The following is a 5356-nucleotide window of genomic DNA, read 5'->3' on the forward strand; positions in this document are numbered from 1 at the left end:
CTATCATGGTTATTCTTTGGATCTAGGTTATACAATACTGTTAGTGACTGAAGCTTTGCAACCGTAATTCTTACTTATGGGTAATTCAGTTGAGGGCAGGACATAAAAAAAAAACAAAAACATTGCAGCACAGAGTTTTAGGAAAAATCACTGGGACTTAAACAGCTACCCTTGTGGCACCCCATCCTACCTGAGGACCGATTAATTAAACTAATTGGAAACTTCCAATTGCTTAGTCAGTAATTACCTTCCAAAGCGCTGTCTTCTCAGGCGTCGGGATCCAAACTCCTGCAGCAGCGGTGAGTGTGTTCATTCCACCCAGTCAGAGGGTACAGCTGAGGCAGCTCGACGTGGCACCTCTGCAAAGCAGCTTTGTAAGGCTGCCACGTGGTCCTCTGCCCATACTTTCATCCGGTTCAATGCCATTGACACCTCCAACATAGATTTTCGCCAATTGACCAACCACCCGTGCGATTGTAGAAGATCGACTGTCAGACGAATACGGTTCCTCAGGACAGCCAGAGACTGGGCTAGGAGGAGGTTGTCCCGATATGGCAAGATACGGACGTCCCTGCGACATAGGTGCACATCCATGCCCGCCATGACTTTCGTGAAAACACAAGGAGACGTGGACAGTGCAAATGGTAATGCCTGAAATTGGTAGTGATCGGACTGAACCGCAAATCTGAGGAAGCGCTGGTGGCTGACTCAGATGGGGATGTGTAAATGGTCATCTTTTCTTAGATGTGCTGGAAATCCGGTGGAAAAGAACTGCGCCGGAGGACGCTGCTGAAACGTTGCGTATCCCTGAGAGACTACGTCTCTGACCCAGGTGTCAGTCGTGGGCCTCATTCAAATAGATTAGATAAACAGAAGCTGGCTTTCCACACTGGGGTTCCCCAGGTGGAGGCCTGCCCCGTCCTCTGAATATGGGAGCGCCTCTAACGCTTTCTTAGAATCTGTCAGCGCGCCAGGAACGGAGCCAGATGTCTCTCCTGGCCCCCATCACCTTAGAGGTTAAGACCCCTGTCTCCATGGACACCTCACCCAGGTAGGAGCACGCCTCCTTAATGTTCCCAACTAGAGACAATAACTCCTTTCTGCTAATACCGGAGCAGAGACCGCCCTCTGGTTCCTCTACGAAGCAGCCGATGGCCTTAGCCAAGGCTAGGCGTGAAATAGCACCTACATTGATAAAGGCTGTCTTAAGGAAGTTCTCTAGCTTCCTATCCGTGGGATCCCTAAGAGAAGATGCATTCAGAATATTAAGGATAGAAGATCTAACAAGTCGAGCGATGTGGGCATCAACTGGAGGAGGGGACTCCCCCCTTGGCCTTTTTCTGCAGCTGGTAGCGGGTAGAATGACGCAATGCACGTAGACAACTGGAAGCGCTTATTGGGGTGAGCCCATGCCTCCACAAGGAGGTCCTCCAACTGCCACGAAGAAGGGAAGTCATCACCTTCTTCTGACACTTGACTTAGGAGTCTGTTTGGAAACCTCAACCTGGAATACTGATCTAAATGCCCTGATCAGCGCCTCAACAGCAATCTGTGACACAGAATCTTCTGGCACTGAGGAAGTCTCCACTGCAGAGGTGACTGAGACGCTAGCCATGTGCTCCGAGGAAAACTCAGTCTGAATCGCCACCAGGGAATGTAGAGCTCTCTCTTCTGGAAGGCCTGTGCTTGGATGTACTGTCCCTGCGCCAACCCCTGCCCGGACGGTGTAAACGACTGCATCCATGGTGGCTCTACGGTAGACAGCTGGGCAGATTGAGCAGGCAAAATGTTGGTAACTGGGAGTGTACCTGCAGATAAACTAGCAGGGGAAGCTGCAAGCTGGTTAACTAATTGTGTCAATGTTGAAGCCCAAGCCAGTTAATGACTGGATGCCACGGCTGAAGGAGTCCCCTGCAGTGTAACCGTGAAGCAACGGACACAAACGCAGGCTCTACAAGTGCGCGGTACAAGAGCACTCATTGGGAGCTTTGTTCTTGGAAAACATTGTAAATGCAATCCAAAGGTGTCCCCAAACACTAAAGCAGCAGGGAGCTGCACATATCTGTTCCCAAAGCTGCTGGCTGCTCTGGGAAATGTGTGTGCAGTCACCAACCCAGTTGCCGGTGCTACTGACACTGGGGCCGTTGGAGCAGAAGTGTGGGCATCCCATAGGACACCTTTTACTGCCGCTCAGTAAAACAAAAGTGATAACAAAAGATATTAAATGAAAGAAAAAGCAAGGGGGACCACTTAAAAATGGTGCACGCCCCTGCCGGCGCCAAACTTAAACTGGCCTGCCTGGGGCTGGAGTACAGAGGGGAGGGAGTCCTGGACTGCTGGGAAAAATCATTAACTATGTGGTGCCCAGACTCTCTTCTCCAGGCTATACCCAGAGTTATCCCTGTGCCCTCTAATAGAGGAAGAAAAATCACTATGTGGAATGAGATTAATGTAATTTCAGCTGGAAGGGATCTAATATTAGCGACATTCCTCGCTATAAAGAGGGACTTACACTAATAATGGGACACACTTATGGCACGATTCAGTTACACATAATGCCGACGTTCAAGGAGTTCATCAATACAGTTTTGCTACTGTGTGAAAATCCATTAAAAAAAAATAAGAATTTACTAATTAGTCCGTAGTGGATGCTGGGACTCCGTAAGGACCATGGGGATTAGCGGCTCCGCAGGAGACTGGGCACAAAAGTAAAAGCTTGAACTAGCTGGTGTGCACTGGCTCCTCCCCCTATGACCCTCCTCCAAGCCTCAGTTAGGATACTGTGCCCGGACGAGCGTACATAATAAGAAAGGATATTGAATCCCGGGTAAGACTCATACCAGCCACACCAATCACACCGTACAACCTGTGATCTGAACCCAGTTAACAGTATGATAAACGAAGGAGCCTCTGAAAAGATGGCTCACAACAATAATAACCCGAATTTTGTAACAATAACTATATACAAGTATTGCAGACAATCCGCACTTGGGATGGGCGCCCAGCATCCACTACGGACTATGAGAAATAGAATTATCGGTAAGTAAATTCTTATTTTCTCTAACGTCCTAAGTGGATGCTGGGACTCCGTAAGGACCATGGGGATTATACCAAAGCTCCCAAACGGGCGGGAGAGTGCGGATGACTCTGCAGCACCGAATGAGAGAACTCCAGGTCCTCCTCAGCCAGGGTATCAAATTTGTAGAATTTAGCAAACGTGTTTGCCCCTGACCAAGTAGCTGCTCGGCAAAGTTGTAAAGCCGAGACCCCTCGGGCAGCCGCCCAAGATGAGCCCACCTTCCTTGTGGAATGGGCTTTTACAGATTTTGGCTGTGGCAGGCCTGCCACAGAATGCGCAAGCTGAATTGTACTACAAATCCAATGAGCAATCGTCTGCTTAGAAGCAGGAGCACCCAGCTTGTTGGGTGCATACAGGATAAACAGCGAGTCAGATTTCCTGACTCCAGCCGTCCTGGAAATATATATTTTGAGGGCCCTGACTACGTCCAGTAACTTGGAGTCCTCCAAGTCCCTAGTAGCCGCAGGCACCACAATAGGCTGGTTCACGTGAAACGCTGAAACCACCTTTGGGAGAAATTGAGGACGAGTCCTCAATTCTGCCCTATCCGTGTGAAAAATCAGGTAAGGGCTTTTATAAGATAAAGCCGCCAATTCTGAGACACGCCTGGCTGAAGCCAGGGCTAACAGCATTACCACCTTCCATGTGAGATATTTTAATTCCACAGTGGTGAGTGGTTCAAACCAATGTGATTTTAGGAACCCCAAAACCACATTGAGATCCCAAGGTGCCACCGGGGGCACAAAAGGAGGCTGTATATGCAGTACCCCTTTGACAAACGTCTGGACTTCAGGCACTGAAGCCAGTTCTTTTTGGAAGAAAATCGACAGGGCCGAAATTTGAACCTTAATGGACCCTAATTTTAGGCCCATAGACAGTCCTGTTTGCAGGAAATGTAGGAAGCGACCCAGTTGAAATTCCTCTGTAGGGGCCTCTTTGGCCTCACACCACGCAACATATTTTCGCCAAATGCGGTGATAATGTTTTGCGGTTACATCTTTCCTGGCCTTTATCAGGGTAGGGATGACTTCTTCTGGAATGCCTTTTTCCTTCAGGATCCGGCGTTCAACCGCCATGCCGTCAAACGCAGCCGCGGTAAGTCTTGGAACAGACAAGGTCCCTGCTGGAGCAGGTCCTTTCTTAGAGGTAGAGGCCACGGTTCCTCCGTGAGCATCTCTTGAAGTTCCGGGTACCAAGTCCTTCTTGGCCAATCCGGAACCACGAGTATAGTTCTTACTCCTCTCCTTTTTATGATTCTCAGTACTTTTGGTATGAGAGGCAGAGGAGGGAACACATACACTGACTGGTACACCCATGGTGTTACCAGAGCGTCCACCGCTATTGCCTGAGGGTCCCTTGACCTGGCGCAATATCTGTCTAGTTTTTTGTTGAGACGGGACGCCATCATGTCCACCTTTGGTTTTTCCCAACGGTTTACCATCTCTTGGAAGACTTCTGGATGAAGTCCCCACTCCCCCGGGTGAAGGTCGTGTCTGCTGAGGAAGTCCGCTTCCCAGTTGTCCACTCCCGGAATGAACACTGCTGACAGTGCTATCACATGGTTCTCCGCCCAGCGAAGAATCCTTGCAGCTTCTGCCATCGCCCTCCTGCTTCTCGTGCCGCCCTGTCTGTTTACGTGGGCGACTGACGTGATGTTGTCCGATTGGATCAATACCGCCTGACCCTGAAGCAGGGGTTTTGCTTGACTTAGGGCATTGTAAATGGCCCTTAGTTCCAGAATGTTTATATGAAGAGATGTTTCCATGCTTGACCACAAGCCTTGGAAATTTTTTCCCTGTGTGACTGCTCCCCAGCCTCTCAGGCTGGCATCTGTGGTCACCAGGATCCAATCCTGAATGCCGAATCTGCGGCCCTCTAGTAGATGAGCACTCTGCAGCCACCACAGAAGAGACACCCTTGTCCTTGGCGACAGGGTTATCCGCTGATGCATCTGAAGATGCGATCCGGACCATTTGTCCAGAAGATCCCACTGAAACGTTCTTGCATGGAATCTTCCAAATGGAATCGCTTCGTAAGAAGCCACCATTTTTCCCAGGACCCTCGTGCACTGATGCACTGACACCTGGCCTGGTTTTAGGAGATTCCTGACTAGCTCGGATAACTCCCTGGCCTTCTCCTCTGGGAGAAACACCTTTTTCTGGACTGTGTCCAGAATCATTCCTAGGAACAGGAGACGTGTCGTTGGAATCAGCTGCGATTTTGGAATATTTAGGATCCACCCGTGCTGACGTAACACTAACTGAGATAGTGCTACTC

Source organism: Pseudophryne corroboree, chromosome 8 (assembly GCF_028390025.1).
Source record: "Pseudophryne corroboree isolate aPseCor3 chromosome 8, aPseCor3.hap2, whole genome shotgun sequence".
In the NCBI taxonomy this organism is placed as follows: Eukaryota; Metazoa; Chordata; class Amphibia; order Anura; family Myobatrachidae; genus Pseudophryne; species Pseudophryne corroboree.